This window comes from Glycine soja, chromosome 20 (assembly GCF_004193775.1).
Source record: "Glycine soja cultivar W05 chromosome 20, ASM419377v2, whole genome shotgun sequence".
In the NCBI taxonomy this organism is placed as follows: Eukaryota; Viridiplantae; Streptophyta; class Magnoliopsida; order Fabales; family Fabaceae; genus Glycine; species Glycine soja.
The window spans coordinates 39915320-39929086 of NC_041021.1; the positions used below are offsets into that span (position 1 = coordinate 39915320).

Here is a 13767-nt window from a genome sequence, read left to right on the forward strand (position 1 = left end):
TTTTCTAATATTTTCTATTTTTATTTTTTTAAAATATTATACTTCAAATATATTTTTGTTTGCTTTACTTTTCTTTTTTTTTAATTTCTAATGATTGCTTTAAATAGTTTTTTTCCAAAATTTACAGTCTCTATTTTTTTGGATATGTTATCCTTTTTTTTAATTCCTTCCTATCACTACAAGAAAAATGACTTATGTCTACCAACTTCTTTTGCCTACATTCATGAATTAGTGTAAAAAAAACTCAAAAATATTTCTATGTACAAGGGATAAATGTAGGTAAAACTCAATAACTTGTACTTACCATTATCTGGTGTAGGTAAATTTATTAGACTTCTACCTACAACTATTTTATGTAGGTAAAACTCAAAAAAAAAAATGTATATGATCGATTAATGTAGGTAAAACTTACACTACAGGAAATTCAAATTCATTATATACCTACATACATATGCTAACTTATACCTACAAACATATGAATTTAGAACCATGAATATAGATAACATATACCTACAAATATACACTTTTAATGACAATTATAAGTGTTTAATTTAGACATTATTTATTTTTAGATTTGAAATTATATATATATCTTATACCTACAGACATATGATAAATTATAGATATAAATATCTTCCAACTATATATATTTTTTGTATTTCTATCACTATTTATTTTAGTGATAAATTTAGAACCATGAATATAGATAGCATATATCCACAAATATGTACTTTTGTAACTTTTTATAAATAACTTTTGGTTGGATTGGATAAGTGTAAATAGAAAAAAAAAATATAATTTCAAAGGAAAAATATAAAAAAAGAAAGAAAAGATGTAATAATAAAAAGTATAAAATGAAAAATAATTATTCATTTCATTCCAAATTATGCATATCCCTTATTGTGGGCATACCAAATTCTGAAAAACAGCTTTGTGATGGTCACCTAAAAAATAAAAAGCGTATTTCAAAAAATTAAATAATTTACTAGAGAGAGCACCGAAATTGAATAACCTTTATCATCTCCTCCACGTTTAGTTTCAACTTCCAATTTGTTAATTGACGATTCAAACCCTAAGCCCGCAGTTACAAGTTTCTATCATTGTTACTATTCTCAAGTTTCTTTGCCATCTTCTAAATTCCATTTTCTTTGAAGCCATACACTTTTCACTAAAATAAAAAGCGATTAATCAAAGTAGCATGTTAGGGTTTCGAAAATCCAATTCCAGAGCAGGCTTGAAACCCTAGATTCCACAAATCTCCTTATTTTAAAAAAAATCTAGAACAATATTTTGTTTTTATCTAATTTTTTAAGTATATAATAACTAAATACATTCAAAAGAGTTCAAATTATAAAAAATATTTGACTAATGAATTCAATGTTAATATGATTTTTTTATTTCAGATAGAAATAAAGTATAGTATTTGCATGTGAAAATATAAATAAAATCAAGACACAGATAAAACAACGTAAAAAAAAATATTCATGACCAATTTAATTCAATAATTTAATAAATTATGTGAGCTAAAAATTACTAATGTGTTTTATATTTAATAGTTAATATATATATATATATATATATATATATATATATATATATATATATAAATTATATGATATGAGTCGGGTCGGGTTCAACAAAATAGGATCTGTTATCCAACAAGTTCATTATCGGATCTTAATTGGATATGATTGAATTTGACTCAAACACTTAAAAAACTCAATATAATATAATTGAATCAGATTAGGTCTCGGATTAACCTAAATTGTGAACACCCCTAAATATTGGTGGAGTACACAAAATAGCTACACTATACCCCTTATACTATCCCATTTGAATATCATACAAAAAAAATTGTTGTTTAATTCACAAATAAAGCAAAAATTAAATAACTCCATATAGGAGTGAACAATAACTTTTCAATTTTTTAATATGTTGTTCATCAATATTTTTTCATTTTCATTTCGCTCAAATAACTTATTAGTGTTATCATTAATATTATTTGCAAGAAAGTATATTTCCTAATATATCAAAGAAACATAAGGAAAATGAAGAAAAAATTTGGACAAAGGGTTTGCATAAAATAAAATAAAATGTTATTTATGGGCTATGACTTGTTTATTATTACAAACATGCATTAGTATTATTTCTCATAGCAATCTTTTTTATAACCATTCATGTAATAAATTACTACTTGTTTCGGCACTTTTGGAGGCATAAATCCACCAAGTTTGCAATATCACGAGCATCTGATACATAATGTCAAGTAACAAAACAGGCAAAATCATAATTAACTCAAATATAAAGAATAATTATAAAACCTTAAAAGTACATCAATGTTGTAAGGAGATGAATACCAATGTTGATGTCAATGGACTTGATCAAACCACAGCCTATGATACAATCGTTGATGGCATTGGTGGGCTTTATATCATGACATTTTTTGTCAAAGCACTTTTTAACACATAATATATAGACCGCCAACACCAGGAGGTATTAGTAAAGGTGAACATTCTAATTCACAAATTTGAAGACAACTGAGTTTATCATATACACGATTTGGTTCAATTTGATCAAGTGAAGGTTTGTGGATAGCTTCTGAGAAACCCAACATAATTACTATCATAATCATAACTCCATTAGCTTTCATCTTATTATTTTCCATAACTTTTCTCCAAATCTATACAATCTATCTTAGAATTTTATTATGATGGTAAATTCTCATTGTGAGTTCAAGGGGGAAAGATCAATTTATAGGCACAAAGTTAGGGATACTAAATATATCTATACCACACACAAAACAATCATTATTAAATATAGATTCAAATATATTTTTGGGTCCTAATAAGTTTTCGAATTTTGTTTTCAGTTCTTATTATTTTTTAACTTTTTGGTCCCTAATATTTTTTTTCTAAAGCATGGTCTAAATAACTTTATTCCACTTTTGAAAGCACTACCTAAATAAATTTAGGAACTAAAAAATGAAATAAAAAATTATTAGGAATCTAAAACAGATAAGCCTGAAATATATTATATGTTATGAATATAATATTTCGTTATTAATTTTTAAAAAATTATGTATATTAATATAAGGCAACCTGCAATTTTGATCATTAATTTTTTAACCCACAATTAAAATGGTAAGATAAGACTAGAACCCAAGTCCTTCTTAGGATATTTTACATAAATAAAGAAAAATGAATAGATAAAAGATAGTAGTAATTTTATAAAATTAATCTTATCATTATCATCATTAATATATTTATAAATTATGTTATTCATCATTAATATTATAGGTGATATAAGTAAATAATAATAATATTACAATGAAAAACTAAACTATCAATTATTTTATCGGTAAGAAAATTAAACAATAGCTACAAACGAATGAAGGAAACAGAATAGGCATCTTAACATTAATGGATGAAGAGATTAAAATTGTATAAATTTAAAATTTAGGGGCAAAAATCTCAAATTTAAAAATAAAAAGACCAAAATTACAATTTATCCTAAATATTAATATTAATACTGCATTAAATATATATATATAATATTAAATACTACATTAAATATACAAAACACTACATTAAATGTTACATTAAGTGAATACTATAACACGTACTACATTAAATATATTCCTTCTCTCCTTTACTGTAGGTTTTTTCACTCAACAACAAAAAGCCAGTACTCCCTTTGTTCTTTCCTATAAGACATTGTTTTGAATTTTATTTTGTTTCTTTTTATAAAATTATTTTTAAAAAAATCTTGCATTAATTATTTTTTGACTAAAATATTCCTGATCATTTTAGTTCATAAATAATAAATGCTATAAATTATCTCTTTCTCTCTTATGAGGATTGAAAAATAGAATTATTTAGTTTTAAAAATTAAAATTCCACTACTATTATTTTTCTCCATGCATTAGAAATTTAAGGTAATTTAGAAAAAAAAATTACAATTTTTTGGTAAATTTAATGTTATTAAGTAAGTTAACCAACTTTCTTAATATATATATGTGAATTAATTGATAATACTTGTAATTAGAAACGCAAGAAATAATATATATATATATATATATATATATATATATATATATTATTTTTTGATTCAGACGCATGTTGTTAAACAATTTAGTTATATTAAAGCACAGGAAGGTATACCATATGCATATATTTGTTAGGAGAATGAAGTCTCTTGATATTCAAATTTGAGTGGGTGTTATGAGAGAATGAGGGAAACGGAGGCATGAAAAAAAAAAAAATAGTCTTACATGTTTATATATATACTAGTATTTTAGTCTGTGATCCCTCGTAAATTTAATTAAAACCTTTTTTTTATCCCCTGTTGTTCAGATTAACTCTGTTGAGAGTCTGTTAAATTCTAAAATAGAATTTTTGGCAGTTTAAAAATCATCACTATTCAATTCAATATTTAAATTACAATGGTGGTTTTAAAAGTTAAAAAAACCCTAGAATCAATTAAAGAGAAGGAAAAAAAAGTTTAATCTAGCCTCCTTTCTCCGATCGCTGTACCGTCTCGCCTTCAGGATTCAGGAAGGGCATTACAATATATTTTTTTATATAGTATTAATATAAGTGTCCACAGGCCGAGAGGAGGGAGGAGAAGATGGGTTGGAGTTTTGCAGTTGGGATAAGGGAGGGAGTGAGTTTGGGAGCTGTTGGTGCTGCTTGCAATGGTGCCTCATGTGTTCTGTTCATAAGAGTTTGAATCTGGCAATGGGGTCTTTCAAGTTTGAACAGTTAACCTTGAGCTTTTGGATTCACAAGAAAGATCGATTTTGTATTGGTTCTGAATTTGTTCTTGGATTAATTCCATGGGTGTTTACTTGGACTTGTTCATGATACAGTTTCTTTTTTTTTCCTTTGAAGAGTGCCCACAAATAAGATAAAAGTATTTTAGATTAAAAAAATATCAATAAAAAACATGTTAGTAACACATGATCTGATGAAGTTAACTCAATGACTGTGCTCGGAGATTAAGGGTGTATAGCAAAAAGTTATGAATTTTTTGCAAGACAAAAAAAGAGGAAGTGAATATGTAGTTAGATTACAATTGAGAAATTAATACTAGCTATATTACTATAATTTTCTCTATTAAATATAATATTCTACAATATTATGCATAATATTATAGAATCAAAATTCATTTTAATATATTTGTAAAAATACTTTATCTGCCATATATATAATCAATTTTACTAAATGTTATAAAAGAAAACAATTTTTTGATTATATTTTGAAATGTGTAGATTCAAATGAAATTTATTTTTACATATTTCGGATGAAGAATTATTTTAAGAATTTTTTTCTTTACATTATAAAAATCTTTATTAGTTCAATAATAAAAAAACCATTTAATAAATTCTTGAATTCTAAAATTTATTAAATAAATTATGTTAAATTAAAACTTTGGTCTATAATAAATTAAATTGACACCAATTTTGTCAGGACAAAAAAAAAAATAACGAAACTTGAAAATATTTCAAAAAGGAACGTGATAAAGAACAAATTAATTAAACTATAGCAAGTAAAATAAGTTAAACATAATACTTGTCATTAATATAAGGTATTAATAAATGAAGTATCAAGTAATTTGTATTGACATAAGCATAATATTTTTATTGAAAAAAAATCAAATAACTACTAACATGCCGGGTAAATAAAACAAGGATCATATAAAAGACTATCAAATTTAAAATTTTAACATCTGCAAAATAAAGATTTTATATTTGTATTCCCAGGTTATACTGAGAACTCAAAACCATGTAGTTTAAATAGAAAAATTATAAGTTTATTTATATGAGCTAGAAATACTTTTGATGGCTTTATTTAAGCAGCAGTGCTATGTAATATGAATACAAATTACATGAAAGAACTCCTTGTATATATAAATTAATAGTATTATCCTATAAAATATTTTTCAACGCTTAATACTCAATTTAGTTCCTTAATTTTTTTAAGTATTCAATTAAGTCTATTAGTTTTTTTATGTAATTAGTTCATTCTTCTAATTTTATCCAATGGGATCATTTCCTTCAAAGTAGTAGACGTGTGTCTATTAATTACAAATAGTAACGGTTTTAAATTGTCACTATATTTAATATTATTTTGAAATTTAGAAGATAAAATAAAATTGACGCTTCCGCGTGGAACAACCACTTCCTCAATTCCGACAACTTTATCATGTACGATTGGTATCTATTCCCACGCGTGGCTCCGCCACCTCCTCCCAACCAAAAACCCAAGCTCCGCTTCATCGCGTTCCGAATTCGCCGACCCTCCGGCCGGATTCTCAACAACAGCCCTCGCCGTCGGTTGTGGCGGCGGTGATTGCAAAGGGGTTGTACTCTATGCCACCGCCTGCGCTGCGCATGGCGGAGAGCTCGACAATGAATGGGTGGTTGGAGAAATGAGCTTACTCCAGCGTATGATGAGTGGAAGAAGGTGAGGCAAACGGACATTCACTCATTTTGACGAAAAGAATTCCGTTGAATAAAATTAGAAAATAAAAAAAAACTCAATTGCATACTAAAAAAAATTAAGAAACTTAATTGAACAATTAGAAATAAATTTAAAAAACAAATTGAATATTAAGCCTATTTTTCAATTTTGATTTTTCCATTTCCATCCAAACCCTTTATAACAACCGCTCAAACAAATTAAGATGAAATTAAACTACTTTTACCAAACAATGTTAGTTAAGGGCACAAATATATGCATTAATATACCCCTTGCAACTACCCAAAATCATTTGAATATTATACAGAAAATAATGTTTTTTTAAATAATAATTATACATTTACAATGCAAAAAGTTTTAATAAATTATCTAATTATAACTCATCATATATAATAAGATTTATATAAGATTTTATTGAATTTTAAAATAATTATTAGATGACAGTGCAAGAAGATTATTATTTTACACCATTGTTGTAGATATTAAATTTTTTATTTAGTTCACAAAAATAAAGTTTTTAAACATAATTCCATTCAATCGTTCCACTCTGATAACTTATTAGTGTTATCTTGAAAATTATTTGCAAGTAACTATATTCACTAATATATTAAAGGAACATGAGAAAAATGACGAAAAAATAATTGGACAAAGAATTTGAAAAAAAAAGAAAGAAGAAGAAGTAGATGCTATTCATTGATTATGATTTATTCATTACAATCATACATGAGTATTAATCATACATGAGTATTATTTCTCTTGACACTCTTTTTCTAAACATTTTTGTAACAAAATATTATTTGTTTTGACATCTTTGCACGCAGGAACCTGCTCTGTTGGCCGCAATATGACGAGCATCTGATATATAAAATCAAGCAAAAAAAACATAAAAACATAACTAACTCAAATTATAAAAACCTTAAAAGCACAAAAATGTTGTAAGAAAATAAATACCAATGGATCTGCTCAAGCCACAACCAGCCACACACTTTTTAACACAATATATATATATAGAAGGCCACCGCCAGGAGGTATTAGTAAAGGCGCACATTCTATTTTACAAAGGTCAACACATCTGAGTTTGTCAGACACATGATTTGGTCCAATTTGATCAAATGGATGATTGTAATCACCCAATGAAAAACTCACCCTAATCATTATCATAATCACAACTCCAGTCATTTTTATCTTATTTTTTTCCATAACTTCTATACGATCTATCTAAGAATTTTGTTGTGATGTTTCAAGAGAAAGCATCTCCCATTTCTACAATTTATAGACAAAAAACTAGGGATATATAGTAAAAATATTAGTACCATGCACAAAATATTGCTTATTAAATATAAGTATAAATATGTTTTTGATTCCCAATTAATTTTTAAAACCATTAATTTTAGTTCCATGTTTTAAAAAATATATTTAGTCCTTCAATTTTTTCAAATTTATTATTTTAGTTTTTTCATAAAATTTGAAACATCGACTAATAATATATTAATTTGATATCACTTAAATTTAATAACGTGACATCATGAAATTATTTGTTTAATAATCATGTGAAAGTTAACATTAATTTTTAAATAATCAGCACTTTTAGTTTTCAAGAGGATCAAAATGATAAATTTTATAAAATTAAGTAACTAAAAATATATGATTCAAAATGAAGGGACTAAATTACATATTTAAAAAAAAAACCAAAATTATATCTAACTTTATTTTTTATACTATCACTTTTGTCTTTTGTATCCTTTCTACCGTATTTTCCCATCTTTCTAGCATATCACAACTTTATATAATTTGTTTTAATATTATTTTTTAAAATATTATAATATTTAAATAAATTATACAAATTAGTGACTAGTGAAAAATAAAAAAATAGGATAAGAAAGACACGGAAGACAAACGTGATTGTATGAAAAATATTTTAAATAAAATATTATATAATTTATTTGTTAAATATTTTTTATATTGTATTTATTGGATAATTTTTTTATAAAATAGATTTAATATTAAATATTTTTTTAAAAATAATTAACTCACATCCTTCAAAAAAAATAAACTCACACAGCAATATATGTGTTTTACCCAAAAAAAAAAACACAAACAAGAAAAATCATTTAGTGTTTTAGGTGGTAACGAAGAAAGAAATAGACTTAAGTTCAAACTTCTAATCTTATCTATCATTTTTACAATATTTTCTAAATTATATGTCCACATAACTGTCTCATGTCACCATCGAAGTTCACATCATTCATCCAAACTAATGGGACCAAGAGATTAAAATTGTATAATTTAAAAAATTGAAAAACCAAAATCATAAATTTTAAAATAAAAAATAAAAATTATAAATTAAGAATTATAGGAGAATTAAAATTCTAATGTAGGCTGACTATAATAAAAATACACATAAATATATTCAATACTACATTCAATATAATAAATTTAATAAATACTATATTAAATGATAAATTAAATATTTATAATATTACATTAAATACATATAATACTACATTAAATATTACATTAAAGTACTCCCTCTATCTATAATAATTACTGTCATAGATTTTTCCACACAGACAAAGAAAATATAGTAAATAAATGTAAAAGAATAATATTTTATAAGGTTTCTATTTAATGATATTGATTAAGAAATTAAACAAATTTTTTTAATTAGAAACACATTAAAAATTCTAGTGGAATGCATTTTTATGCATCCCAATAGAAGTTTTCCACTTTTAATTATGCATTTTAAAACTATTTGATAATTGGTTAATAAAATAATTATATATATATATATATATATATTCAAATTATACTAAAATTCATGAATATATGTAATAACATTATAAAAAATTAAAATCATAATAATTAATATTTTAAATTAATTATAAAATTATATATTCTTTATTCACTTTAGGCAAATAGTTATCATAAAAAACTTTAGGTAAGTAGTTTTAATTTATTTTAAATGTATAAAATGAATTTTAATTTTTTAAAATTTATTGAAATATATAAAACTTCACTTTAGGTAAATAGTTCTCAATTTACATTTGACTTTACAATTCGATTGTTGTTATTATCTGCATGAACATTTATTGAAATATATCTAAATTGATTTTTATATAAGAAATTTACAACTTAAATTTAGAGATACAATATTGTTATTTACGAACTTTCTACATCATGTTAATTGAAAAAGGCAAAAGTTGTGTATAGTAATTTAAGTTGGATACAGATTTATTGTTTGAAAAAAAAAAAAAATTTAGTTGCGGCTCAATATTCATTGAAGTTTATGTTACATAAAGTTTAAATCATGGATGTTATTACCAAGTCATATTTATTAATAACAAGGTTGTACAACAACTAAAAAAACAACAAATCACACTCCACATTTTCGTTTCTCATCTTTCTCATCCATGGTTATTTTTTCCAACAATCTGGTCAATCAATTGTCCACATTGCTTATATCTCCTTTCAAACCTCCCACCTATAGAAAAGGTGGTTTTCTCAATTCTCATTTTCTTCCCCTCCCATTTTTTGTTCGTTAGTTAAATAAGTATATTCATCCCAAATATCAAAACAACTCCTCCTATATAAAAATAACGGTATTATATCCTACATAATATTTTTCTATTTTAAATCTTCCCTTCTCAATTAACATTTTTTGCAACAACCATTTATTTGCAAGGTTTGTTATTTATCTTTTTATTACTATATTATTGGTAAATATTATTTATTGATTTTAAGGATGAATAATTTCTATCGAAAAACTTTATTAATTACATTTGGTGAGGTTTTCTCTTTTCAATCATATTTTTTTTATCTATAAGATTTAAGATCTTGCATGTCATGTTCTTTTACATTTTTGTGAATATATATATATATATATATATATATATATATATATATATATCTTCTTGTGAACAGTCTTCTACACAAGAAAGAATCCATCACTTTGGCTTCAAGATCACGAGCATCTGGTGCATAAAGTCAATTAACAAAAACAAAAACACGTAAGTACATTTTCTATTAGGTGAAAAGTGAGAGTATAATTAAAAAAATAATTAATGTGATCTTATAATTTGTAAATAAGTAGAAGTATTTTTTTTAAAAAAAATTGATAATTGAAAAGGAATAAATGTAGTATTTATTATGTGTAATAAATACAGAATAATAAATACTACATTAACTATAACACATTCAATAAATATTGTATTCAATACTACATTAAATGTGTGTATACTTAAATAACAATTTGGTCACTATAAAATACTCTTTTAGACTTAAACATAAGTAAATTTAACTATTGCATATATGAATTAAGGAATTTAGTTAATAACATTTAATTCAAAGAATCTCATTTAAATTTTATTTTCTTTTCTAAAATATCCTTCATAATAGTAATAGGAATAAATGATTCGTAGGAAATAAAATTTTATTAAATGAAGGACATAATAGAAATATTATCATTAAATAAGATAAAAATTAGTTAATATTTATTTATATTTAAGTTTAATTTTTTTTACTTATATTTAGGTCTGAAAGATGAAGTACTTATTTTTTGTTTTAATTTTTTATTTTGTTTTAGACCATATTATCAAATAAAAACTTTAAATAATGACATGAAAGTGACGTTATACAACCAAATTGAGAAGAGTAATAGTAAGTAGTGACAAAGTTTTATAAAATTAATAATGAAATAATTATTATATCAAGAATAATAGTAAAAACTAGTAAATAAAACAAAAAATGATACATATTAGTTTTTTTTTCAATAAAACATTAAAAGATCAATAGATGTAAAATTTTATTGCCTCTTTAATTGACAATTTAGATCATAGACAAAATATAAGTAAATATAATAGACATTTAATGATTGAATTACTATTATTTCTGTACAAGAGCTCCTATGAAACCATTAACAACATTAGAACAGCAGCCAACAAATTGAACCACGCTTTACAATTTTTTTTAAGGAGAAAATTACAAAATATATTAAAAGAGAGCGTATAAATAAAAAAGAAAAATTAAAATCTTAATCTTCTGAAATTATAGTAATAATGATGGTGAATGAAGGCTTTAGTCATTTTAACTGTAAGACTCTGGTGCGTTAAGATATTTGGACTGATTCATCACGCTATTGGGCTAGTAGTAGTTGGGTTATGGATAAAGCTTTTGCTAGGTTCTTCTCGGGTAATTACTCAACGCACCTCACTTTATGTTTGGTGCACCTCGTAATTAAAAATTATGACCCAAACAGACATAAATGCCCTTGCTTCCTATATTGAACCCTTCTGTGTGTGTGAACCCTAACACCTCATTGCATTGCACCGTTTTGATCATCCCTTTTCAAGCCCATTGTCGCACCACAAAGTTATAACAACAAATACATTATAGAGGTCAATCCCCCTAATACAAAAAAAACATTATGGATTGAGAAATCCCTAATTTATTTGTATTACGGATTGATCACTCCCTAATACATCACAAGGAGGCAATGACACTAATATTAATGAACCAATCTCAGTCATCACTCTCGATCAAGCCTATAGTAGTGGCGTGGAGAGTGTTGGTGACCATGGTAAGACTACAATAGGTGATGAGGTTGGCCTTGGTGACAACTCTCACATTGTAGAATTTCTTGATGGTGATGTGGTGGGTGAGGAGTTGGCGCTCTTCCAAGGAGGAGTTATGATCAAGGTAAAGGATGTAGCGATGGAAAGGGTACGAACAACGGTGGCGGCTTCACCAGCAAAGTCAGAGGTGAGGTAGGTGATGTGAGGCATAGAGGGAAAGGGGAGGTCGTGGATGACAGCGCTATAGTCACGTGCTCAACGAAAGTCATGAATCTAGGATGGAGTGGTCGCAAGACTTGTGGTGATGGCGATCCTAGTTTGCGGTGGTTACGAGGTGAGTGGTGGTGTTGTGGTGGTTAGTATGACTAATGGAGGTGGTGGGAGAGTGAACAAAGAAGAATAGAAAATGAATATTAAAAAATTATGAGGTGCACCAAGCAAATAACGAGTGCATTAAATAATTATCTTTTTCTCGACATTTGTCTTAGGCCTTTAGTTTGGACTTCACCCATTGTGTTAGTTCGTTGTTTTGGGTAATAAAATGCCATAATACAATTAATAATATAAGGTTCAACTAATTGCTTTTACATATGCATGTTTGAATATGCAATAGGCAACTTGGATGCGGATCAATGGAATAACTATTAATTACTTTTACATTAATATTGATACATTCCACACTAAATGCAGTTCCAAGGTGCAAGAGGAGCATCCAAACATACACATACTAAATAGTTTAACTTTTCAAAAAATATTTTCATTGCCTCTCAACATCCATTGAAGTTTATGTTGTATATTTGTTCATATCAAATTTGTGAAAAACTCCTTTCACGGTGATGCTTTTTTGTGAGCTCCTTTACAAACAGTGGTGAAACATACGTACAAAGACACTTTAATACTCAAGTTTGCAATGCAGAGGTATGCTAATATCAAATATAAGTTGAAATGAAATTAATCTACTTAAACCTTGATAATCCTCTTTTATAGATGTAAAATTAGATGATAAGATCTCAATTTTTTTGATAAGATAATATAAATAGAAATATATATGATTCTATATTATGTTTCCTCTAATAATAGAAAATTTTCGATATATAAAAATATCTTTATCTTTTTTGTAAAAGATAAAATTTTTCTACCTTAATTAAATTTACCAAATTCTTTGAAACCACTATTTGACTAGTCACCTGTTACAAAACTTACTGAGTCCAAACAATTCAATATTAACAAATCATGGTCCTATTAATAAGGTTGTACAGACAAAAAGATAAAAAAAGAAAGTGTAAATCAAATTCCACACTTTAAGTTTCTCAGTCTTTCACATACACTAATACAAAGCTAGTTGTGCAATACACCTCCAATCATTCGCACTTATCTTTTCTAACAATTTGGTCAACTAAATTGTCCCCATTACTATGTCGTGTCCCGACGATGCCCGAGCTTCTTTTGTCTTTATTTTTAAAATATAAAAAATTAAATAATATTTTAAACATTTTTTTATATAATATTTTAAGTAGTTGAATTTTTTAATTTTTATTTGATCAAAATTTTAAATGTAATTTGCCTTTCACTAAAATTTGAGCGTCTCTAAACCAATAAAAAAACAAATTTGATACTTGATAACTAAATTGTTTATGATATTTATATTAATATAGTTTATTTTTATTTTTAAACTCAAACATATACAATCAAAGGCCTCTAACAATTTTTTTTAAAAG

At 25.5% G+C, this 13767-nt stretch overlaps 2 long non-coding RNA genes across 2 annotated transcripts; both read right to left on the minus strand.

Moving 5' to 3' along the window:
- Positions 1-2073: 2073 nt before the first annotated feature.
- LOC114401541 lies at positions 2074-2735 on the minus strand. The gene is made up of 2 exons (XR_003664295.1): positions 2358-2735; positions 2074-2249 (listed from the first exon to the last, which is right to left on the minus strand). It is a non-coding gene; the product is annotated as an uncharacterized LOC114401541 (long non-coding RNA).
- Positions 2736-7137: 4402 nt separating this feature from the next.
- LOC114401425 lies at positions 7138-7740 on the minus strand. Its single transcript, XR_003664268.1, has 2 exons — positions 7431-7740; positions 7138-7334 (listed from the first exon to the last, which is right to left on the minus strand). It is a non-coding gene; the product is annotated as an uncharacterized LOC114401425 (long non-coding RNA).
- Between the last annotated feature and the right edge of the window lie 6027 nt (positions 7741-13767).